General features: G+C 36.2%; 1 protein-coding gene and 1 long non-coding RNA gene across 4 annotated transcripts in view; one reads left to right on the top strand and one right to left on the bottom strand.

The window, feature by feature from the left end:
- LOC139971485 (parapinopsin-like) overlaps positions 1 to 27,957 on the bottom strand; it is a 62,163-nt gene that overhangs the window by 32,167 nt on the left and 2,039 nt on the right. Inside the window, exon 1 of one of the 3 annotated variants that reach the window (XM_071978005.1) lies at positions 17,053 to 17,345. The exons of 1 other annotated variant lie outside the window; for it this stretch is intronic. The gene's annotated coding sequence lies outside the window, so the exon portion shown is untranslated. Of the gene's footprint in view, positions 1 to 9,375; positions 9,656 to 17,052; positions 17,346 to 27,957 lie in introns of those variants that run through there. One more of the 3 variants, XM_071978004.1, reaches the window with a different exon arrangement.
- On the top strand, positions 12,204 to 14,081 carry LOC139971467 (uncharacterized). Its single transcript, XR_011794392.1, has 2 exons — positions 12,204 to 12,477; positions 13,043 to 14,081. It is a non-coding gene; the product is annotated as an uncharacterized lncRNA (long non-coding RNA).

The following is a 27,957-nucleotide window of genomic DNA, read 5'->3' as shown; positions in this document are numbered from 1 at the left end:
GGTTACTAATTATACTGCAAAAGTTACCTTAGTCCAATTCTATATACCAAGGTAAAAAGATTGACATTTTAATATATTCCCCACCGAAGCTCAAATTTAGAGGGAATACTTTTTGGAAGTGACACTCTAATCGAAATATTTCAATTGCAGACACAAGCCAAAAACGCGTCGCCATAGGTGCAATCCAATAACATGAAAGCTGTTCTTCATTATGATTTATGATTTAACGGAGTGATTCCTCGAGCTCGCCCTTGTTCATATCAATGTCCATCTATTTTCATCGCGAACGTTGAACCTATATATATTCAAACCTTACAGAGCATTAAGACCTCAGCCTGGGCTTCGTGTTTTGCACAGTGAAACTAATTGCACATTGATTAGGCCAATTAATTAGTAGAGAAGAAGGGTATTAACATGTCCTTATTGAAACAAAGTACTAAATCAAGTAAACGAATTACATCGTTAATGGTATAGATGATGTTTTGTAGCCGTATCGGGTTATTAATGAAAATAACCGAGCAAGACATCCGTTTTAAAAGTATCCGTCAACAACTCAAAGAGATCCAGCATGTACAGGTTTACCGAAAGCAAACATCATTGGCCATGTATTGACTGCTCGCTCAACATACTGAAGTATACATATATAGAGGACAATATATATATATATATATATATATATATATATATATATATATATATATATATATATATATGTGTGTATATATATATATATAGAGAGAGAGAGAGAGAGAGAGAGAGGTGGAGAGAGGGCGATATCCCTCACTTTCCCCAAGAATAAGCTACTGTAGAGAAAATTAAACAGTCGTACTGAACATTAAAAATGTGATTCAACCGGGAAATATTAAATGTTAAATATTAAAACACACCTTAAATAGGCAGATAAGTGAGTAGTGCTAATCGTCATTCAATAGGTGGCGTATTTTAAACATTCTCGAAACAAACCATGTTGCGGGAGTCGCTCCCATACTACCGTTATTGTACACGGCCCTCTATATCAAGGTGGGTTCAGGAAAGTAAGATTCTGTACTCTGGAAGGATTCGTTATAGCTTCTTTGTGACAAGGATATACCCTATGCTAGAAGCAATCAGGCATGATGGGAAATGTACTCGTGGAAACGGACATCGTGTATCTTTGCAAAGCTCTTTTTACCGCCTTCCTCATCTGATCTGTACAGCCCAGCCCCTTTCGGATTTGTTCACCTACTCCGTTCTCTCTCCCAACCCCACCCCCTGCCCCTTGTACTGTTTTTGTAATTAATATGTGCTATGTAAACAAGGTAAAGAGTCGTTCCTCCAAGAGGTCAAGGTAGACTTATAATAGGGCCACCCGATTCTCATGGTTTTATCAATTAAAACTGGTAACTGTGAGTAACAGTAAAACAGTTAAAACTGATACTGAGAAGGACTTACTAACAGAAAATACTAAACACATAGTCCTATACACTATGATTGACTGGACTAACTAGACTACTCTAAAGGTTTCGCCAATAATTTCGGCCACATTTTATCAGAAAGTGGATAACACTTTACTGCTAAACGCTTCAAATCTGCAATTTGAAACATCTTGACAAGATATACTTACTGGTCAAACATAGGGATAGTTGTTTAGACTCCTAACCAGCCATTAGTTGAAACAGCTTTTGAGTAATGAATTCGTCTGTTTTTTTCCCCCACAGTTGCATCTGCTGACAGATCTAACATGTGTTACGGTGTTGTAATACACTTCAGTTATACTGAGTAACGGTTGTCTCTTATTCACAGTACAAACTGATCAAACCATGTAAATTGGGTGCTAGGGTACAACCACCTACCCCCCCCCCCTCCCCCAAGAAAAAAAAAACAATATATAGGTTGTGCATCTCAGCTAGTTTCACTTCATGCTGCATTAATACTAGTTTCATTGCATCTGTTCGGCTTTATTATTTTCCTTCTACACTATACGATGAAGCCACATTCATCAAGTAATTGTTCTCTCTTTTGCTCAGCATCATGATCGAAGAGAAACAATTTCGCCTAACGTCACAGGCCTATAACACAGGGGAATACGTGAAATGACATTTGATGGAGTACTAGCATACATATTGCTACAATTCTGGCGGACGGATGTTATACGATAGTAGCGCTTTTGAGCATCTTGGTTATTGTTTGTTTTTCCTTTCTTATTCTATTTATTTGAGAGGGGTGGCTGTGGTCTGTATTTTTCAGTTCTAGTGCCGTCTGTTTAGCAGGGAGTGGAATTGTAAAATAACCGGGTCACATTTAAATTATTAGCACTGGGAATAAAGTGACGTACAAAAGTATATTCCTTCCATAAGAGGCGATAATTGGTATATGGAAATTAAATCCAAATATCACCATGTATATCTTGATTTTTTGGAAACATAGGTACAGTTGATGGGATGTAAAAGGACCAGGGAGCTGCTGTTAGAGTATAGCAGCTCCCTGTTAGAGTAGCACTTCCCTATAGTTACGATGCCTAACCTATCCGTACCTTGCTATACGTCTCAGCGAAGCTAAGAATATATCAACCTGTTGTTGTGATGACATTTAGTGATATCTTAAATTGGCTGTCACACAAAGAGGATTATAACAGGGAACAAGTAGAAAAAAATGCAAGATATAGTCGAAGCCTTAGAAATGTTTGGCGCAAAAAGAAAAGAAAAAAGAATGAAATGAATGCAAATATAGAACGATTTCCCTATAATATGAGATACCGAGTCTGTTCGCCCGCAATGCTTACACTATTCTGTCAAATTCACCTATTAAAGTAATACACAGACTTAAGTTATGTCTTCTATGTGTGTTACTGAAAACCAAAGGAAAAGCCCACTAGTACTTTGACCAAGTTTCCTGCATCAGCAAGCAAAAGTCGCAATTTTCACCAGTGGCGTGCGCAAAGATGAGGTGGTTTGGGGGGGGGGTGCCTCCACCTCTATCGTCATTCGGGGGGGGGGGGGAGAAAGGTCGTTCGTTGTAGATAATGGGGAGGACATAAATATACCAACATGGCTATCAGATACAACTGATACTAATACATAGTTGGGAAAATATGTTTACATACTCTCAATGTTCATAACATTAAAGCTATAGGCTGTTATGGGCCTGCTCTACCTCTTGCATATTCACAATGCTACATGTACTGATGACGTCATCTCTACGTCATCGCCCCCCCCCCTTCCCACACAAGTACCGCGTCCTGATACCAGTCAGAGGTTTATACACCGTTGTTGGGAACCATCGCTTCTCACCCCGTTCCAATAACACGTTTCTTTTTTGTTTATCCGTTATAACATTGCGTTACTTGTTATATTCCTATCGTTAATACGTTCTGTTTATCTGTTCAAGTTTCGACTGAAGGATCTTCAAGTCTTTAATTACTTTCGTTTCATCATCTAATTTTCTAATCATTTCTGCTCCGGAATGGACTTTCCTTTTTCCATACCATATCCGACATCAATCAAGTGAATTGAATTGGATCCCACAAAAACAAGTAGAACTATTCTTGGAAGAACATTTAATCATTTCATTAATTCCGCGGCGCGCCTTTTGATGATTCACTGTCTATTGCGGATCATCGCTGCTACACCATCGAGTTCATCGACTTCTGACCCAGTCTCTATAGACAAGTTATTTCTTTCTAGGCTGGCGCCTTAATCTAACTCTACTCTTTGTTCTTCACCTATTTTTAACTATTCACTTTTATTATCCATATTATTTGTAGAATATAGAAATATTATTATTCAAAATACCATACGAAACCTCGTCCATCTGTTTCTTTTATGCTTTAACACCCTTGGAAACGTATTTCTGCCGGAATACGATATATATTTACATATCGTTTCCGTAACATAGGCCATGGTGCGTATCAATTTCGGATCAAAATAGACATATGCATAGGTATAGTAAGATTTTATCTCTATGTTTACCATAACTCAAAAGTTGGTTTGTGAAATCATCCATCAAGCTGTTTTATATAAACATGGTTTTCTTTCCAATTGGGGTCTCGTCTATATATATTGGGTAGCTGTCTCCATATTTAATGAATTCAAGATTTCATCAAAATGCAATTATTTGGTCGGAAGAGATTGTCCTCTGACAAATCATGAAAACCAAGAGACTTTAAGTTATAATGAATGTACTCATCAGTCTCATTTTGATTGTCATGGTGATGAGTACATTTATAAAGTTGGAATTAACTTTTAATATTCATGTATTCATAACATTATGTAGACAGAAACATAACGCAATAATCTGAGCTTCAACGCAGTGATTTTTTAAACCATCACGATCTATATTACTTTTGAGAAATTTCAGTACACATGTAAGTGGACATGATCCCGGGCTTTTGACTTCCAAGGGCGTCTCTGTTATTTCGAAATTTAAAACAAAGAGCTTAAAGCAAGTGCCTCGCGGTAAGAACGTACCTCGTACTCTTTTGACGAGGTATACATTTTAACTTGCAAACACTATTTCTGGCTATGGAAGCGTAAGGAAAGTAACTTAAGCGCTGACAGCTTTCAAGACATATTATTTGCGTTAACATTAAGTTTGAAAGCTGAACGAAAACTCAGAAAGTATCACTATCAATTGTAGGCACACTTGGTGCAATTTTGCATGTTTACAAGCATTCGTTTCTTCTGTTGGGTGTCAGAGTTCTATACGCAGATGAGACAACACGCGGTTTCAATTAGTTTGGTACTTCGCAAAACTATCGTAAGCCTACTGTTATAATGCAAACTGATAAAGCATTGCTCTATTTTAATTCTACATATTTCCATTTATGAGAAATATCATTTCCATCAAGTATATGAAGAGGTTACTCAAAGCTCCTAAATAATAAAACTATTGAAAATCACTTTCTCGGTAAATTTATACATGACTGTCTTGATGGTATTAGATACCATCTCATTGTACCGTGCTATATATTTATATTTACATTAATGGCCTTCAATGACTAAGAAGGAATGTTATGACTTGGTTTGATAGTTTTGGGAATCGACTTGCATGGTATTCATAATTGTTTGACTATCACTGGGGTTCAAAAGGTTTTCCACCGTGATATAGAAACAATTAATACAAATCTTTACAAAATTGTGTTGAAAAGAAATGTATAAAGTCAAGATATACTTCATTTTGCGTCATCTTTCAGCCTATTTGATAAGGAAAAGAATCTTTGTGCATCGTCAACCATTTGATAACGTTCAAATAATCACACATGGAATTCATAACATTCTAGTGTAAACACGTCGTAAGGTAAATTGAAGTATCTGTACATTACATATGGGCCTTCATCTTATAAAAAAAATATCTAAAGTTTAATATTTTTTTCGCCTGATCTAGTGCTCTCTTACCACGTACCTATAAGGCACATTTCAACAACAACAGCGAGTCAGGAAATGTCAGTTACATTTTCATCACTAACCACCTCTCCGGATAAACTGTGGCAGACTCCATTGATGATATAACGAACAATTTAGCCATCAATTAAGAACGAAAGAACAGAAACAAGCTTGATCTATTAGAAAAGTGTATTTGAGAAAACTCTAAATTTTAGTAGGCTTATAACGTCTATTTATATAATTGTAACGTTCATTACTTTCCATGCTGCATACATCCCATGCATTTTGATCAAGCAAATTGTGAACATCCTGTTCAGTTCTATGCCCAAAAAATATATATATATATAAGATGCATTAGCAGCTTTTATACTTTCACTTGATTCATAATAGGAGATGACGGATGCGAATAGCGAGAGAACTGACAAAGTGTAAAACCTTTGAAAAATTAATGGTAATAAATACTTCTTGTCTACAAGTGAATTCAAACCAGCCAATAAGAAGTCATAACAACAGTGAATCTGCGTCACTCTGTACATGTACGCTGCTAATGATTCATTAGTTATTTAATTCCTAAACTGTATTTTCTCCTCCCTTGAAGTTGATAAATGATACAGAAACGAGTTGCTGCAATGACGATCATAGATGCTAAAAAAGTCATCCAGTTTGGTTTGCATTAAGAATATTATCTTTCAATCCCTGGTCATTAGAAATATGACAGCCTTGACCACAGTAAGGCTTAGTGCTAATTTATCTGATTTCCTTTTCCCATTATATAAATTGCCTCGGTATGATAACCTTCATGTAAGCTTCAACTACTGATTTAATCTAACTTAAGACTACCTGGTTGGACGTAGCACTGACCTCATGTTTACCAACAGACTACGCTCTTCAGAATTAGGTGATGGCTGACTGATTTATTGAATACAACAAATATTAACAAAACAAAAAAAATATGGAAGTAAATGTTTGTGGGCACGATGTTTGTGTTCGAGAGAATCAACAAATGAATTTGCAACGTTTCTACCGAATGTAAACTTGATGGAAAGAGTTGTACCAAATAATTTGTTTTTACTTAATATATATTTGAGGCATCCAGGCTCCTATAATTCATAATATAACGCACAATAAGCCTAATGTAAGCACATTAAATCCCATTTGGATATTCTCAAGTGATCATTTCTTTAGAAAACGGTAAATTTGGAATCCGACCCAATCCACCTTCCCAAACATACAAAATGAAAGGTAAAAAACCCCACTTCGTTTAGTGTCTTTACATATGATATTTCACCTGTTTGCTTGAAGGCATTGCGAATTTACTTATTAATATCTTGTAAAATAAACACAGCAACAACAAGTAACGCATGCAAGATGCCAACATTAGGTTCCATTCGCATTAGTCAGAAATACAATTTTCTCTCGAGCTGTTATTAGTTTAATCCCATTGCTTGTTAGTTTCATCAGATGCAAGAAGGGAAATATTCCGAAAGAGACACCGAGGCTCGCGGCGCAGATTTATCTTTTTGGCTTAACGTACGATTATGAGATAATGGATGTTGACATGTAGTTGAAACATCAAAATTCTGGCATTGATTGAGAATCGGACTATAGAATAGAGATGAAAATACACAATAAACTGCATTATAAAGAACTTGAGTAGTTATCGATACTCATACAAAATTGACGTACACTAATGTGCATCAAATTCAAACGCTTTTTTAGTTTACTTGGTTTCAAGCAATTTCATTTGTCATCGTTTAGATTGAAATGTTTATCCTCTTGTGTCTTTTTTCAGTGAAATACAAATTGACTGCCGGGCAATGACACGCATCTGCTGAATGGATGTGTTTTGTTGAGTCAATAATGACATAAATCGAGTCGTGCACCACGTGAAAAGGATTTCAAAGGTTGGAAAGGAGTGGGAGGGGGCATTCAAACTACAGCCGAATGGACGGGTTATAGGTGGACCAACACGAATGACTGGTGTTTGGCCCAACGCAGCGTCCAGCGTCCAACAACAAGTTCGGTAACAATATATATATATATATATATATATATATATATATATATATATATATATATATATATATATATATGTAGGGACTAGTTGAGACTAGTGGAACACTAGTATATAGTTGGTACTCAGAGTTTCACGCGTTGAGCGATCATCAGACAACTTAGATAATTTATTGGCTTTAAGCTCTATATTAGAAAATGGGAAAAGGGTTTCACTGCATAATGCGGGAGACTACGTCAGGATAAGCATGATGATAACATAAAAGCGTCTCGATTCCATGGTTAGAAACCTGACAGAAAACAAACGTGCAATTCTGTGCAGAGAAGTATAAGTATTTCATTGCTGATTGTTTGATTCGAAAGTCAAACAAGTTAATCAGATTTACGAACATATGCAAGAGAGTGATAGGCAAATTTTAATGTAAAGATGTTTTTGTTAAATAGTAACTGGTTTTTGGCGAATATTCACACGACAGTACACCACAAGGCTTTAGTCTATCCTGTAGTCGAAGCTACCCTTTTCATGATTTTCTGCTTAACACAATTTGGCATGCACCCTACATACTTTTCGTGTTGTTTAGAAGTTGCGGTAATCACTGACATCATTCTGTTTTATGATGCATACCCAGGCAACTCCCTAGGAGCGATTCCAATCTTACAACTTCGCCTCCCTGCATATTGTATAATATCATTGACATACATTTACGGGAACCGGAGAAAGCTTTTGACATTAACGAATACGAATTCACTTGATTTGCAGTTTGCAAGTTCTCTTGCCTGTCAAATGCATTCTATAAAGAACGTCGGTGTTTAGTTAAGTCCTAATGAAGACGTGGCAATGCTCAACAGGACTGAATCTGCAAGGGATATAATCAAAGAGTGTCAGAACAGAGAAAAACCATGGACCGTTGATACAAACTTAAAGGAAACGTCCACTTTCGATCCTTCGCAAAGTCATGGTAATAACTGTTCTCAAACGCCTATCAACTAGCACAAATATGAGAATTACCTTACCTTAAAGATAGACAGTCCTGTTAATATATAGGTTATATTTGAAAGCCTGAGTTAGCGTTCAGGCGTCTAGACAGTATTTGACTCAAAAACGGCGGATCAACCCATGAATGGAGTCCTTATTAAAGCAAAGAAAGCGAGAAATATCATAGATGAGAACTCATGTCACGTGTAACATAAACTGAAGACGTTTCCGACCTTCCCAAGTAGGTTAAATTGTCTAGGTCAACGATTCATCTCGATGACTCAGGAACCAACTTGAGATTAAATTAACATAGATGTATCTTATTCAAAGTACTGTGTGTACGAAACCTTCCACATGAAAAAAAATAAAACCTCCATCAATGATCATTGGTAATTACACGATCAAGCTGAAGTATCCGTGCATTACGTGCTGAAGCAAGAACTCTTACCACTCTACCAGTGCAGGTCAAGAGTAGTCAACATTTGGACCAAAGGCGTCGAAAGATTAGGAATATCTATAACGGCTATGCTTAGGTCTACTTTGTCTGTAATACTGGCATAAACTTAAGAAGTTTGTCATTGGAGGTGTATCATAAAATATAGTTTACACAAGTCAAGTCAAGTTAGCCTTGGAAATCCACGTTGCACGACACAGTATAAGGTAATATCACCTGAATAATACATTGATCAAGGTGAATAGACGGCTTTTTCCAGACCTTCAGGAGCAACACAAAGCATCTAGGAAATGTAAGAGGTTTATCGTTTACCACCAGTCTAGAGAAATATGATGAAATGCACCGTGTTGTACCTTGGTTTTTCTTAGTACAAGTCAAAATAATGTTCTTTTCTGTTCTTTGAACACAATATTTAGTAGTATTTATTAGTATCAAATGCACATCACTATTTGTAAAGAAGCTGCTCGTTTAGCTCTTCTGCAACCGCAATCCGGTATATTTAGAAGAAGATACGGTAGATTTATACAGACAAGGAAGTAAATAAAATAGTATATAGGCTATAATACTCACACACTGCTAAGTGAATCCTCCAAATCCTCAAAATTTGTTAAACAGCCGGAGTCAATCCATTTTGAAAGTTGCTTTCCCTTTGAAATGTTTTCCAGATTGAAATCGATCCCACACATTATGAACCATAGACCACAGTATACATGAAAAGAACATGATAAATTTTAATGTTTTCTTCCGCTTTTGTATTTAGTACGTAAGTGTGTGCCCCTTACCAACAACCAATCAGAACAAACTGTCTGTTACATCTGCTTGGTTGGATGCAGCGGTTCGTCTACAAGTAATGCCAATGTGTCTTATGCTTAATAACAATCTTCTTATAGGATTGTTATACTGACCTCTATTATAGGTTCTACTGCGAAGCTTTCTTGCAGGTAAACACTATAATGAATATTGGACGTGCATGTGTTCGAACAGCGGTACTAAATTTGTGTTCTAGAGCCCTCTGCTAGTTAGATGTCCTTGTGCAAGGTATATCTGCGAATTTTATTTTAGTAAGAAAATTTATCATTCTAAACAATTGAACAATCTTTTTCTCTCCCTCTCTCTCTACCCACCCCTCCATCTCTCCCAGTACTCTCATATCGGCTATAAGATATATTCTGGTTAGAAAAACCGGCAAAAGATACGATAAATCTGAACAATAATAACATTTTCTAAGTACCATCTAATATTCCATAAATTACCAAACTTTAGCTAGTCATTAGTCAGTCAGTGCTCTGGTCCAATCTCGTAGGTATATCGGGTGATAACATCTTATAGGTCTAAGTTGAATAACATCTATATGATGCTATCATGCATACCTTTAAAAATTAACAGGACAATATATTGTATTCAATTTGGATGTCCCCCCCCCCTCCCCCTTTGGTAACGTTATGAGAATTATCGCATATGTAAATATATATATATATATATATATATATATATATATATATATATATATATCGATTTGAAACGCAATGAAATACAAAAGGAGAAGTACATCATGATTAATTACGCGTCTGCTTGAATCTATTCTTGACAATTCTTTACATACGCACGCAAAGAGCGAATCGTATTATCAGTACTCGTGTATTGCTTCAAGCCTTTAACTAATAGGAAGCTCGATTAAGGTTTTCTTTTAAGAGCGTTCCGTGTTTTATCATAATTGTCATAATTAATAAAAACTTGTCATAAATTGTTCTTCCCAGAGGAACACTGTGTGTCATTTCCAACAGTCTTTTAGTGTGGTACCATGCCGTCAGCGGCTAAAGTCATCGATAAGTTAAATTCATCAGATGAAATGTATTCGTACTCGGTAATCGGATTAAATTCGGATTAAAATGTTAGTACTCAGACAGTGGTATTCAGATCCTGAAAAGCAGTACTCCTTATGCGGAACTTAGTACTCGAAACCTAAAGTACTCGGATAAAAGTATTAGACAACACTGTGGATTGAAAGCCATAATTTGGATCTAATGTCACAGTTTCTTTCCCATCAGTTTAAAAAAGAATCGTAACACGTTAATGATACACGAGAAAAATGGCTGCTTGACTCGTGCTTCTCCATTAGTAAGGTATATCTAAATATTCACTTTTTTTCCTGTTCTGTTTTTTTTTTCTGATCTTTATATTCCTGTTTTTATACTTCCTTTGAATAACAACGACTTTGTTTTATAAAAATTATAAAGTTGCTAACATTCAGAAAGCAAATCAACATAGAGGCACAACTGCCGAGATAGATTAAACGTAAACAGTTCACCTTTTCTGGTAAAACTAATATTAAAACGTGATTATCGCTAACGCATCTATAGGTTAGAACTTCGAGGCATTGGCAAGCGGAGGCCCAGTTGTCGCTACACGTAACAATTATACAATACTAACAGCTTGTGTAAATTTATATCACTTGATGCTTTAGCAATTAGCCATGTTCAGTGCATAAACTGCTTATTGGTTCTAACCACTCCCATGCCATCAGAGTCACCCAAATATACCACAAAACACATGTTGATACCACAATCTGTATAGATTCGTGCATTTGTCTATAGAGATCCCCGTTTCCCCTCTTTTAAAAGCCGGTATGTAAGCAAATACATTTTGGCTCCCTCAAAATATGTTGGCATTGATAATCACGTCCTATGGTAATCAATTCATATGACTTCGAGATTTAGCTGATTCAAGAATGATTATTGTACTGTTGTAAATAAATCAATATTAATTGGTAGGCATAAAGGACCAAGCACTTCGAGTCTATACGTATTCCCAATAGGCAAATAATTGTTGACAAACTTTTGTTCCATTTTTATCTCACATAAAATATAGCTCAAGTTTTTAAAAACAGCCTTACACGGACACATCGTTCTTGTTATTGCTACTGAAGCGCAAAACATTGTAAATAAGTTCGGATACTAAAAAGCATTTTAAGGACCGTGATGGATTGGGTGGGCCGGTTGCTATGTATTATTAATGTTTATTGAGTTAAAACAATTACCAATTTACAAACTTAAACAACGTTCCTTGGCAAACTCGTTTCTCTGCACCCTCTCACAGGAGAGCGCCTCTGTCTCACGCTTAAAATTAATAGGTTGCTTGTTTACCCAATATTTACCAGACGGTGAACGATAAATATTTAATGAAGAGTATAATCGTTGACAGATTTGAGTGCGTATTGGCTGTAAACTTCTTTTAAGTTTGTATGATTGTTAAAGTTTTCAATAACATCCAGTGAGTGGTTAGGTATTTTCAGAAAATGTTCTTACAAGTATTACTGAAGCGCAAAACATTATAAACAAGTACGGGTATTAAGAAGCTAAACCCGTTTGTTTTTCTCCTTTCCAATTTGAAGACGGATTTGAGCGTGCATAGCTGTAAACTTTGTTTAAAGTATATAAAGTGGATTCTCTGTTCAACTGCTTAGTTAGCAGCAGGTTTTGATATGCGAAACATCTTATCTTCAAAAATGTTAGCATATTTTATCCTAATCCAGCTCTTTCTGTGTGGCCGACTTTCTGGTGCAACCACAATAGAAGCATTAGTCTAGGAAGAATGGAAAGGCACGTCGATGTGTCATTCAGTGGACCGAAAATCTGTACAGGACGTCTTGGAACAGTTTTATTTAAATAAACATGGTAAGATTTTTGTGAGCATTTTTGTGCTCCTATATATGGTTCGAAAATAACAAGTACCTTCTATTATCATAGGTAATTGACCGAGAGTATTTGTATTTGCTTACAAAACTATTCAGTCCACCTTCCGATCTTTCAAACCAGGGGAGTATTACATGGCCTCAATCGTTGAAGTAAACCAACGGCACATGAATTTGTCGTTGACTAATAATAACAAGGACTATTAACTCAAGCACAGCTCATGTGCTTAGACGTATCATTCGACTACCACTTGTTAAGATACTTCATTAGCCTATGTACTTATTACTACAGACGAATAAAGTACTCCGTAATGAACGAAACCTCAAATTCGGAAACTGAATGCAACTAAATTGATTGCGTACAGTCCTGTTCAAGTGATTGTTAAAGTCCACTTACGTTTCGACAAGATCAAACGCACATTTCGCACATATGATGTATGTTCCTCTTAAATAACCCAGAAATGAAAATAATCAGAAAGGAAAGAGTACCACTTCCGTAAACGCTCTCAAAGTGCAATATCTTTATTTTAATCTTACTTCATGTACAGGTCCGAAATTATACCTTCCAGCTCAGCCTCCATTTCCAGAAGTACTAACCGGTGATCAACACGTGATTTATATATCGGTTGGAACTCTTACTTCACATGGGTTCGTAGAGGATCTCACTTTATCTGGACGTTAATTTGGTGTAACTATACCGTTTCTCTGTGATAACCCAGATGGAATTCCCGAGTACTCCTTTACACTGTTTGACTTTTATGAATCAAACCGACCAGACTTCCCAAAGGTTAGCTTTGCCTTTCCATCGAAACCTGCCGACACGCTCATGTACAATAACACTGACGTCGTCCTTCGTAATGGTGAAGATGAGTTACATTTCCACATTGACAGCCAAACAGATCCATGTCAGCCACCACGTCGTATCATTCGACATGAATTTGAGGAATACTTTAGCAAAGAACTACAACTTGGCGCCTCTAACCCTGATTTTGGTTTTTGCGATCGCCAACAAGATGTCGACAATTACTTCTGTTCGAAAGTTCGTGAAATTGCTGCGGATGTACATAAAGTCGCGCCGAACGTTTGCCAGACCGCTTGGACCTCGGAAGATCAAGTCATTTGTAACGCTTCAATAGAAATAACAACTATTTCTCCGGGATTCCGCTCTCTTCTCCTTCAATCGAAGGAAGGGCCCATCACCATCGTATCTACAATAAGCGCAGTTGGTAATTACACGTTCGGACTGAAGTATCCATGTGTCACATATTAAAATTTGCGTGACCTATCAATTAGGTTAAAAGGGCTCAACGTGTTACCTTTACAGTGAACACTTACCATCATAGACTTTATTCTATTAATAATTTATTTAGGGAAATCGAAAGCCAAATGGCCAAAATTCGAGATTTTTGAGAGTTTTGTTACCATTTTAAAATGAATTTTGTGGTGACTCCCAGTCTGCTTCCGGGATATGGAAGAAATCATCTACTTCATCATATTTTAAACTTTATTAACACTAATGATTAAGTGCCAATTTTGAAAATAATTAATGGGAAATGGATTCAGGAGACATTAAAGATGCCAAAACAGCATGAATTGAATTTATTTAATTTTTTTCAGCCCCATTTTTCATATTTTAATTATTCGGAGTTTTTCTTGGATTGAATCAAAATGTTGTTCCTCACTCAATACTGACGAAAAGGCATCCAGTTTGAATAGATTATTAAGTTCTGGTTTGACTGATGATTGTATAGTATCTTGTAGTATGATATGGTTTGTTTCGAGGGATGTTCAGGTCCCACTCAATGAGCACATTAAACGGATTGATTACAGCGATACGGACTCTCCTCAATCAGCCGAAGGAGGAGGTCCATCACCATGTATGTATGTATGTATGTATGTATGTATGTATGTATGTATGTATTTTAGAACCTCCTGCAAGCAAGAACTCGTGAAGTAGCCATGATTGGCTTATCACAGCCGCAAGCTGACCGAAGTCAGTCTCTTAGATATATATTTAACGTCCATGATTATGAATTGTCAATTTTCAACAAGTCTGTAACTTGACGACATACATTAATCTTGGAGTGACTCGAACTCGGGACATTATGATTGAAAGGCACCGACGTTAACCACTGAGCTAACACTCCTAACCATCGTTCGAACAGAACAGAATTTGGTAATTACACGTTTTGGAATTGACCAGTATCTTATCAAGTTAGTCAAATAGGCTGAAAATGTGTTTGTATAAACGCTTTATGTATAAAGTTGACATTACTCATAGTATCACGAATAATCGAGCAACCTCACGGATTGACGAGCTAAGTTCAGTATATTAATATTGTGTTAGATTAAGACAGTATTGTTGATCACTACACATACTGGGAGACTGCATACAGAGATTGATCTTCTGATTTTGAATAAATTTCGTACCCTGAATTATTTCAGGATTGAAGAGTAACTTGCATTACGGTGTGGCTAGCTTGGTCAGAGAGACGTTACGTTCCCATATAATCAGGAAACGGGTTAAATGGAAGGGTTACATACTTTTTTAACCAAATTAAGCTAGTACGGGAAAGTTCACAACATAGCCAATTAGAAAAAAGGAACGAGAATATTTGTATTTAACAAACCAATAATTATATTATTGGCTTTTAGCTCTATATTAGCAAATGGAAAAATAGTTTCACTGCGATAATGCGGAAGACTACGTCAATATAAGCATGAGGATAACATAAAAGCGTCTCGATTCCATAGTTAGAAACCTTACAGAAAACAAATGTTCATTTCTGTGCATAGAAGTATAAGTATTTCATTGCTGATTGTTTGATTCGAAAGTCAAACAAGCTAATCAGATTGACGAACATATGCAAGAGAGGGATAGGCAAATTATTATGTAAAAGGATATGTCTTTGTTAAATAGTGAACTGTTTATATATCCATTCTCGCAGACATTTACAAAGCATTTTGAAAAACCTTTATTTCCGTTATTTAAACAATGCATCCTCGATAAACTTTTAAACAGTGGAAGTGGATAACTATGTCTCATGATTCTATTTTTATTCACTTCCTTTTGTTTTGACGTAAATCCGCAGATAATCCTTCTTTTGAAATATTGAAACTTTAGGTACAATCAACCTAGACTTTGTTTAAAGTACGGAAGCATGATCATAACAATACCTCCGTTGTATGCAAATGTCCAGACAAATCGATACATAGCTCTGTATTTCACTGTAGGGGCAGTGATGAAAGCAAAGTGTTGGCGGGTTTTCACAGGACAGTACATCACAAGCCGTTAATCTATCCACCCGAGATTCATAGCTAGTACAGTAACTACTCTTCATGTTCCACAACCGTGCATCAGTAGCTACTGCGCTGTGTTCGTAACACGGTAACATGTGAAACAGATGGCACAATAATTACTGCAAAGCTGTTTCACGTTCCCATGTAAGACAAAGAACTGCGCGACTAGACAAGGAGTCTTTGAGTATGACGATGGGGTACTAGTAGTAGTACTGTATAGTAGCGCTGTCGAGTCATTATGGTGTAAACTATTACTATATTAAGACCTAATTAAGACGTGGAACCACCCATAAGGCCAATCTAGGTTCCCCCTCCCCCTTATTAGGTCCCATTTTTTGTATCTGTTTTGTATCTATTTGCACACACTCACCTGTCCGTGAAGAATGTTTCAATCAAATGAATTTAGTAATACGATTAGAGAAAAGCTAGGCTACCATCTGAATCTCGCATGCAGTATAAGATCACCGCAGTTCATCGTGTAACAGCTTTGCAGTAATTACTGTGCCACCTGTTACACATGTTACCGTGTTGCGAACACAGCGCAGTAGCTACTGATGCACGGCTGTTGAACATGAACAGTAGTTACTGTACTAGCTATGCGTATCGGGTGTTCTATCATGTAGTCGAAGTTACCCGCCACTGTTCTTGATTTGCTGCTTCACACAATTTGACACACTAACATACTTTGCAAGTTGTTCAGAAGTTGCTGTAATCACTGACATTATTCTGTTTTATGGTGCATACATAGGCAACTCCCTAGGAGCGATTCCAATCTTGCAACTTCGCCTCCCTGTATATTGTATAATATCATTGACATACATTTACGGGAACCGGAGAAAGCTTTTGACATCAACGAAAACGAAATCACTTGATTTGCAGTTTGCAAGTTCTTTTTTCATTATGTACAGAACGTTCGTGCTTACTTTAGCCTTAATGAAGACGTGGAATACCAAGTCAATTAAATTATTCAACAGGACTGAATATGCAAGGGATATAATCAAAGAGTGTCAGAACAGAGAAGAAACGTGAACTGTTGAAACGTCCACTTTCGATCCTTTGCAAATAACTGTTCTCGAACGCCTATCAACTAGCACGATTTGTAGTAGTATTTATTAGTACTCGTAGCACACTATGTGTAAAGATGGCTGGCTGCTCGTTAAGAATTTTTCTGCAACCACAACCCGGTATATTTAGACGATACGGTAGATTTATACAGACAAGGAAGTAAATAAAATAATAAGTAGGCTATAATACTCACAAAACTGTTAAGTTAATCCTCCAAATCCTCAAAATTTACAGCCGAAGTCAATCCATTTTGAAATTTGCTTTCTCTTTGAAATGTTTTCCAGATTGAAATCGATCCCACACATTATGAACCATAGACCACAGGATACATGAAAAGATCATTATCAATTACACTGTTTTCTTTCGCTTTTGTATTAGGGTACGTAAGTGTGTGCCCCTTACCAACAACCAATCAGAACAAGTGGTCCGTTACATCTACCTGGTTGGATGCAGTTACGGTTCGTCTACCAGTAATGCCAATGTGTTTTATGCTTAATAACAACCTTCTTATAGAATTGTCATACTGACCTCTTTGATAGGATTTACTGCGGTGCTTTCTTGCAGGTAACCACTGATACTATAATGAATATTGGACTTGCATGTGTTCAAACAGCGGAACTAAATTTGTGTTTTAGCGCCCTCTGTTGATTAGATGTCAGTGTACACTTTTATTGTGTCAGTGCCACTTTTATTTGCACCCTATGCAACCTTTTATCTCTGGACACATTTGAAGGTTCTATGTCTAACACTTACAATTAATAGGTTGCCTGTTTACCCAATATTTTACCAGACGGTGAAAAATATGTTATATTCGTTCACAGATTTAAGCGCGTATTAGCTATAAACGTATTAGCTACATGCCTCTACGCCTCATTTTTTTAAATATATTGATCACTTTCAAGACGTCAACAATTACTTTTGTTCGACCGTTCGAGATATTGCTGATGATGTCTATAAAGCCGCCACGATTGTTAGTCAATCCGCTTGGAACTCGAATGATCAAGTTCTTTGTAGCTTCGATATAAATAGCAGCTATTTCTCCCGGATTTCAATCTCTTCTCCTTCAACCGATGGAGGTTCCGATCATCTTCGTATCGACTGTTACCGGATTTGGGAATTACACGATGTGACTGTGCTCAGTGGTTGACGCCGGTGCCTTTCAATCATAAGGTCCCGAGTTCGAGACTCTCCAAGATTAATGTATGTCGTCCAGTTACAGATTTGTTGAAAATTGACAATTCATAATCATGGACGTTAAAATATGAATCTAAGAGACTGACTTCGGTGAGCCGGTGGCTTTGATAAGTCAATGATGGCTTATTCGCGAGGTCGTGCTTGCAGGAGGATCTAAAATACATACATACATACATGGTGATTTATCCATGTATCGACTGATGTATGTAAAACTCTCACATTCCTTCAGTTAAGAAGAATAAGATGTATGTAAAACTCTCACATTCCTTCAGTTAAGAAGAATAAGCATACATGTTTATCGTTTCCACTTTAGGCTACAATTAACGTTCAATTTAGTATCACGCAGCCTCGACAACTTTAGGGGAAAGATACAATCCCATTAATATTATGGTTAATTACTTTCTTCCATTATATTGCACAAGGAAGTAAGGATACAAAATATGGCTGAATCTTGGAAGCTAAGTTCATTATATTACTTTGTTCGATATATACAAACAATTGATATTATATTAACAATAATATTGTAGTCCGTTTGTAATTGAGGTCATTATTGATGTGTCATAACATAAATCTCTTCGTTGGATCAGGACTTTGTCAGAGTAACACTATTTCCACAGAACACAAGATACAGCATAAAGGTTACCATTCTATACTTTATGGTCTTGAAATTGTCAGCGTTTCATATGTATGACCGTGAGAAGTATAATAGTTAAAGAAATTATATTTGTACCCCATGCACATGTACCTCTAATTACAACGACTAACGAGTTTTCTTATTTCAAAGCTTGACGTTAATTGTTATTATAGAAGGACAGGATGTATAAAAGAACAGCTAATTTGATCGAGGCCATGTAGTTTTGCAGTTATATCCGTGTTATATTTTATACACTAGTCTATATTATAAAATGAACTTACAAATTCAATAACCCTATCCTTGTTATCACTTTTTTATTGTTCTTATTCATTACTGATCATTTGATAATGAAAGGCTATTTGTTCATTTGCAGTGATATGCCTTCAAACTACACGCCTATCCGAAAGCTCAATCATATGCATTGCATACATAAAAACTTTTTTCTATCAATCTTTTACTGGTACCAGACTTATACTTTATATAGTGATGTGGATATGAGTATCAATAAATATATCTCACATCCAGAAACTTGGAGGAGCTGCAGGAGAATCCAGAAGATTCCATTTCAAGCAGCTCCCTGGTTACGAGTACACCAGCCCAGCCATTCCCAGTCCTATGCAACTATAGTAGTACAGACACTGGTTAAGTCTGAGCTAAATCCAAGTTCAGACTAACAACTTTGAATTTTTCGACAGCCATGTGTGATTTCAACCTCTCCAATCTCCCACCCCTACCTTATGAAATCCCTCGTCCCTTTATCTCGCCATCCTCTTTTAAACAACTTCTTTTCCTTCCCTCATATATGCACAGTTCAATAGTAAAATGCAAATTATGTTCAATTCAATCAAGCGTTAGTAATCATTCCTAACATTATTTACCCTAGTACATCCATTGTTTGTTTTAGGCCCCTTCTTTTCACTTACTGATATGATTTCCTGATTATCTCTAAACTAGAGACTAAGAAATAAAGAAAATCTTCAGTTCTTTGGATAAAGCTTCAACAGAGTGTCGTAGAAAAATTACAAGAAACAGTTCCACGTAAACCTTAATTCGGTAATTATTTAAAGACGCTATTTATTAGTTATTTTATGAATTATCCATCACAATTTACAATGATGTTACAAAGCTATTTCATGTTTAAATGTTTATGAATATTCAATTGATTTCTTTTACAATTTTACCATGGGTTTTGTATTCAATTCTTTTGTTAGTTTCTTAGGTTGCTTAATTAAAAAGGTAGTGCACGAAAACCTTAACCCGTATTTTTCTTACAATTTTACCATGGTTTTCGTATTCAATTTTTTAGTTAGTTTGTTAGGTAACTTAATTAAAAAGGTAGTGCACGAAATGTTAACCCGTCGATTCCATGTGTATTAAATAAATCTGCGTTCTTTTATATTTAATTGTCTTCAAAACGTTACTATATATATATATATATAGGCCTATACATAATTATATATGATGTATAACGGAAAGTAATAATTTGTTGTCCTCCATTAACTGTTAAGTGCGTATCCTTTCCGTAGTTATTGCACCCGCATATTTTAAGCCCGACGTAGATTTTCGTTGACATGCGACAAAATTCGACAAACCATGGCCTGATGTTCATTATTTTACAGTAATTCTTCAAAGAAAGACTGTCTCTCACATAATTGCGCGTATTTTTAACAAGTTCTACTTATCATGTATTTACTATTACAATGGGTGAGGGATGATTGACGAATTGATAGTGTAGTTGTAGATAAGACAAGTAGTTTGCCCTCTCGATATGATGTAAGAGGGTATCTTCATCTGGAAGAAGACTTCTTCCACATTTTCACTCTAGCTTGGCACAGTGATTCACTAGATTTGTCACCATAGACATAAATAATGACAAACTTAGTTAGGTCCTTGATAACTGATAGCTCAATTCTAGGGAACTACCACATTCCTGGAGCAACTTGATTTCTTCTTCATCTAGTTTATCGTAAATTGTGCCGTTATCGTGGCCATAGCACGACGAATTACTATCACAGCTTGTCAGTGTGTGGAATTGCATAATTGATTTAAAGTGATCTTCTGGCAGCAGATGCTTACAGTTGATGAACTCTCGGTTCTTATACATGTATAAGATAGTTAGTAGCCTGTGGGCAACATATGCTGCCTGTGTATACAAATCAGTGTCTTGAGCATCAATGACGACTGGGGGAACCCGCTAGCACAGCTTCACAAACCATTCCTGGATGAACTTATTGCATAGTGTAAATTTCTTTGTGTCAGCTTCTGCTTGTCTGCACTTAAGGGTTGGTGCTTCTTTGTTCTTGGAGATGTTGAAGTATGCATATGCAGCAGAAATAATCACAAGTATCCTTTTGCTTCTTTCATCATCCATCAGTCTAGTCTTTATTAAATTTTCATGAAGTTTCTGTTGTTGGAAATGACTCGTGCAGTTTTGGATACACGTTTGCAACTTGACCATGAATGGCAGATCTTCTTTCTCTCTCCTCAAATTAGAGGCGGTGTCATCATCAAAAGGATCATTGACCCAGTTTTTTCTTTGCATTGGTGTGTTTGGAAAACACCATATTGATGCACCTATCAATATAGTACTGCCAAATCCAGCCATCAACTTTTCCCTCTCTGTCAGCTTTGTATGGTATTGCTGATCGTTATATCATACCACCGTCTTCAAGTATAATGTAATTGGTTACACTCTCTGTCTTTTTGGTCATGCAAGATTGTAATTTGCTTTTCTGTGCTTTCCCAAATGTACCATTTGGATTGAAGATACTTAAACACTCTTCTGTTACCTTGTTTCATAAGACCTTCACGAGCGTGATGCTATCGCTGTGTGTGGCTAAACTGATTACTAAAGCCAAGCCATCTTTTTTCCATTTGCTTCAGATAAATAGTTGCAGACTTTGATTTTGAAGCCTTCTTCTGAATCTTGGAAAAATTCCACCTTTTATTCCTTGAAATTGTATCATATAATAATTCAGTCTTCCTGTAGACTCTATTTTCCAGAAATGTGTTCGATTGACGAACTCCCTCTTCATAGTTAACATCTTCTATTAATTCTGCTGGAGCTAGCGTGCCAGACTGAAGTGAGCGATATACTGGTGTGTTAGGGTCAAATGGATTACATTGAAATTCCTCCATGAATTTGAAGAGGTTCTGTAGATCCGAGCTGGTGCTCATTGTGAATGTTCATGTGTGGATGTCTTTATAGACATCGTCCGATTAGTTTCTGCACGAATTCTGCACAAGTGGTTAGCACAATTGAATATTCGTCGGAAGTTGTTTGTCATTTTTGAGAATGAAGTGCCAACCTGTCATCAACTTTGAACCCTTGTTCATTGTGCATTCTATCCATTGGTCCAAGTCCCGAATATAGATTTCCTGTCATTGAATGGGCAAAGTGGCTCATTAAATATGCACGCTGCTCTTCATTTAAACCGACAAGTGTTGCCAATGACCTGGAAGAAAGTCTTGAGTACTTGTCATTATCGTTAATCTTCCACCAAAGTAACATCTCCTTCATTGACCTAAGAAATTCATCAAAGGTCTGACTGCGTAGAGAACGAATGTTCATCATCAGGATGTTTGTCATTTCCATGTAAGACAGCCAAAAAGATACCATGTCATTACCAGGAGCTTTGGCTTATTCAAATTTCTCATAAACTTTTTCATGAATGGGGATAAATACATGGTGCTCGGTCATTAATTTGATTTAAGACCGATGATGATGTCATCGGGAGGGCAGATGACGTCAGCATCGGTCTTAACCCCTTAGCCACGGCTCTTGATAAGCACGGTGGGATTTGCGCGACAATTGCCGAGAGAAGGCTTCAGTCTGACCCTTTGTGTTCGGAACAGCGCGGGTCGTCACGTCCCAGTGCCCCTGCATCCTGCTGCCCGATTTTCCCGGTACCTTATGGCAGTTTCGAGTTGGGCGTGACACGGGGAAGAAGTGGGTCACATTCGACCTAGACGTGGGCTTAAGGGTCAAATCAATACCCACATTTACCTATGTTTTGACACCATCATCACTAGTTTTCTTTCATTATTTTAGAAGTTACAGATGATTTTACTGTTTTGGGGTGGTTGCCATAGCAACGGCCATATAAAAAGTTGCTGACCCTAAGCCAAGGTATATAGGAGCTTAAATTGTTTGATATACCATAATGCATCATTACAGACCAAGAAACCTTGGTTCAGAGATATGGTCACGGGGCATAGGGTTTCAACCCCACTATAATATATGTGTTTATATAGGTTATTCCATAACTAAACTGTTATCTTAAACCACATTGAATTGATACTATCCTCAAGAAACCCCCACTGATGTTTCACACCTTTACATCAACTACACTCAGTTGATAAAGTAGATGATAGAAAGATGAGTTGTTAGTTGTTCAATAAGACGGTGTTATGAAATAATCCACGTGACATATAAAACAATGATGCTAAAATGGATCATAGATTACACTTCTGACCAAAATCAGAGGGATCTGTCAATTTTTTGTTTGTTTGGCAGACTAATATCCTCCGTGACCAACGTTCTGAGTGACACATGCAGAGAACGTAACCTGTGATAATATTCACAACCTGCAAACGAATGTTTGTTTTAACTTGGACAGAGATTAACAGGTCATTACCGGCGCATTAACTCTGAAGACAAAGCTAACTGTCAGAGATTAAAATCTTCTTTATAGCTATTGAAAGAGCAGCTCTGTCAGGAATGTCAATTTTCGAAGACGTTCATAATGGTTTCCGATCAATCTTAATGGAATTGTAAATTATTCAGCCATTCAGTAAAAGACTCAAATTGAAAAATGGCAAGCAGCTTTGGAACAGTTGTAACGGTTAAGTTGAGAAACGCCAAGAAAATTACAGATCTAACATATGTATATTTCAATTTTTTCCGACAACTCACATCGAAATTCTACATCTAATCACATTACGTTTCTTTGCTCGCAAAGTACATAGGGACGTCTGTTAAAGGTTACGAAAGCATATTATTGACTTGCTCAAAATGCCAGATAGCTAGAATATTTATGAGGTTGTACAAATATGACTCTAAATCGTCTTGGAAGTTCGAGTGCATCCCGTCACGGACCAATGAGTGTAGCTATCTGGTAAATTAAGGAATAAAGAAGTTTCGTTAACTTGGAAAGCCTCACCTTTTTCCTCATTACATAGAAAGAAAACAAGAAGAAAACGAAACTCCAAAAGAATTTCGTTCCTTATAGGTTGACGTAAACTTTTGTACATTTCATCAGAAGAACTTTCATCTGATATTTTTAGATGTTTTCAAATATACGGCAAAGTATGATAATGTGATTAGGGAGATATAGCACACAATCCCTCGTTGCCCTGGATGAGTGATAATGAGAAGGACTTTCAGGATACCTGTCAGTGTTTTTTAAGAAACAAGATCTTGGAAACACAGTTTGTGTCGAGAACTGCCATTTAAAACAAAACCACTAGGCCCACATGACGCATTATTTTAATAAGAATGAATTTCTATCTATAAACTACATTCGTTTCTATAATTGTTTCTCACTTGACAAATGCAATTAGCAACGGGTAAAAACATTCATTAAAACTTCAGATTCAGAATAAAAGTTCAGTTTGAAATAACAGGGGAAACGCAAATAACAAATTCGATTGACAATGTTGAAGTGCGTTTACAATTCTTAGACGGTTTATCTTTATCTCACGAACAGGTCCGCAATTGTTTCTACCTGACAAGCCTTCATTTCCCGGAAGCTTTAGATATTGATTAACACGTGATTTAGGCTTTGGAATAGGTACGATTCATGGGTTCAAAAAAGATTCTCTGGATCTGGCCTTGCCGTGTCCATACAGTTCCTCTGCAATAATCCAAAAAGGAATTTCACAGTACTCTCTTGCACTTGTTAGCTTTTACGAACGTGACCGATCAGACTTCCCCAAGGCAAACATTGCATGCCTTTCCGTACAACCCTGCTCACACACTCATCTGTAATGGCAGACTTGGCAGTCATCTCGTCACTTGTAATGGTGAAGATTAGTTACATACTCGCATTGGCAGTCAAATAGATTCATGTGAGCTACCATACACGTCGTATCGTTCGACATGAAGTTGAGAAATTATATGTCAAGAACTACAGCGTGGGGCCTGTAAGCCAAATTTTAAATTTTGGCTCTCGCCACCAGGATGTCAACAATTAGTTTTGTTTGAACGTTCGTGATATTGCTTCAGTGGTCCAAAAAGACGCACCGAACATTTTGCCAGTCGTCTTGAAAGTCAAAAGATCAAACATTTTTAAAATTTCAATGGAAATAGAAACCATTTCACCCGGATTTCGTTTACTCCTCCTTCAACCGGAGGCGGGATCAAGTACCATTATGAAATCAATGGCATTCTTTGGTATAACTAAACGATCGGACTAAAGTATCCATGCATCGACTGATCTGTGTAAACTCGGTCAAATAGACGTGTTTATTATTCTGCACTTGAATCCGAATTTTACTGTTACTTGGATACCAATCATACTCGCAAATTGACACAACAATATCTACTAAGATCATCAGATGCTTCTTTTATTTACCAATTTAGAATAAAGGTTGCAATTGCGACATCAGTAACGGAGTTTTGTGAACGAAGTAAATTGCTTACATTAAATTTGTAAACACGATTTTGTTTTCTTTGTTTTCTTTGTTTTTCTATATCATAGGGATCTGTCTGAATATTACATAGCCCGGTGAAAAATTTGACTCAAATTTCGGTAAAATAAATCTGTATGCAGAAGGCCAAGACTTACCGAAATGGTTAACATAATGAATAAAAGTTTCTCAGTAGCGTAATGAGACTTCAATTCACGATGTGCCACATCAATGTATTTTTATATCTTGAATCTCATAATTAAACAACCACAAGAAGATTAATTTATTTGTTCTTAAATATTACACTTTAAAGCCATCTCGTCTATTGACAAATAAAAGAATACATTTATCCACAGCTTGATTGAACCCCGAAGCTCTCCTCCAGTGACGTCATTTCTGACACGTTAGCTTACGATACAAGAACCCGTATATCCTTCTTCATAATTAATTTTGCGTTTACTAATTTTCTGATAATCCTATTTATTAATAATAAAACTACTCTAAGAAACATCGTAATCATCAAAACGACACGCTTTTCTACAAAGTATATCACCTATAACTTTAATTTGTTAAAAAGTATCACAAAATTAAAAAGGATCCTACAGAACAAGGAGTTGTGTTACGGATTCAAATAAATTCCCAATTTATGAGTGTAATCATTCATTCCCGAGTCGTATAAAATACATATTTCAGATATATATATTTATATACATATTCCAGAGCATGTTGAGTCCTTGGTAAGTTAGGTTTCACGACTATCTGGCTATAAATCCGAAATTATCATTTCAGGTGCGAAAGTTGAAGCACCTTGAACAAACGCCTCTTTGCCACTACAAAATTCATTATGTATCGTGGGTATTGTGTCTTACATCCGACATTTATTGGAAGTACAGAATAAAATCGTGCAACTGAAATAATCACACCAGAATGAAAGCTGATATATGTTGTGATTCCTGTAACAAGTACGACAACACTATTCAGTAAGGAAGTCAGTTGACAATACAGTCTTTGAATCGTTCTTTTAAGTTTGTGACACTTCTTGCATGAAACAACATTTGAAAGAGTTTTGCTACATGAAAGCAACTTATTCACCAAATACTAAATCATTTCACCGACACTACATGACGTGAATTTCTTCTTTCCATCACAATTTGCCCTTATCACTTGATTCATCTGTCCATTCATCAACATTCATTTAGAGCGCATAATATACTAATACAAAGTTTAAGTAGAAGGAACAAATTTCACTCTCAGCGTTTTATTCAATTTGGAAAAAATTCTGCAACATTTTTATTACTTCTGACAATTACTGTTTTTACATATTTTTATACTTTTTTTTTACTCAAATTGATAAGATTACTGTTTGATCAAAGCAGAAAGCTATTATTTGAGTAACTCCACCCGCGGGTTAGTTATATATACGAAACGCTATGTTTTCAACAATAGAACGAATATTAGTTGGATAATTCATGGTTGGAAAAAGCATTAGCAGAACCAAAGTTCGACAACATTGAAAGTAACTCACCTATCAATGTCGAAGTCTAGTATGACGAGAATATCTGGAATATCTATAGCTTCCATTGACGTACATAATAAATTAGAGTAAAAAAGACTATAAAAAAGTGTATTCCACAACAAAAGTATAATAATTATTATTGAGCTTTAATAAACTTATGAAGTTGTTTTCCTTGATTGCCATCCACGGGTGTTTTGCGGTGCATTTGCAACACATGAATTGCTAATACATGATTCCGGTGACTTATGCAATAGCACTGTAAAGTTGTAAAACGTATATATATATATAGAACTTTATTGCTATTTCCAATCTTACGTAAATATTTGTATGGTATAGTCCTCAAATTGTTTTGAGATCCTGCCTTCTTTCCGTAAATAATACAAATATGAATATGTTTATACGTTTACCATAGGGACATGAATGTTTCTTCACTTTAACCAAAATCATTTGGATTTTCAAAAGGTAATCACAGATATATGTCTTATATGTATAAACATATAGAGATATGCTAATCATTGAGAAATATGATAGAAATATGATACCTTCATCAAAGACATGTGGATTTTTCATAAGGTCATTATAGAGATAAAAATGTTTTGTATAAGTTAAACTAAAAAACTGACCTAAAAGTATAAATGTTGCGTGAATGAACATAGTTGAAATATGTATGAGCTATGTAAGTAAGTCAGAGTTGTAACTTGATCAGATAAAGACAATCCTCTTCAATCGAAGTAAGGGTTCCAATAAGCCTGTTTAACATTATTACTGCTGAATATATTAGGAATATTTAGCCTACAGTTGCTTTAGCGTTCCATGCCATAACCCCAATACATTGTAGCTGTTTTTATTAGCTGCACGGTATAGTTTCAATTTATATAAATCATACAACTTGCTTGTATATCTTTGCTGCTCTGACTTTGCTTGAATACGAAAAGATACCAACTGATAGGAAATAATAGTTGTCAGAAGGCAAATTTCTATGTTATGTTCATTCATTTCTATGTTATGTTCAGGCACTGACGGAATAGTTCATTATGACTGATCAATAAATGAGTGCAGGAGTGTTTTGTTTAAATTAATTAAATATCTTGCAGATAAGAATCTAACCAAACAAATTCGTTTTA

This window comes from Apostichopus japonicus, chromosome 8 (assembly GCF_037975245.1).
Source record: "Apostichopus japonicus isolate 1M-3 chromosome 8, ASM3797524v1, whole genome shotgun sequence".
Classification (NCBI taxonomy): Eukaryota; Metazoa; Echinodermata; class Holothuroidea; order Aspidochirotida; family Stichopodidae; genus Apostichopus; species Apostichopus japonicus.
The sequence above is the reverse complement of the archived record's forward strand: the minus strand, read 5'-3'. Positions and strand labels throughout refer to the sequence as shown.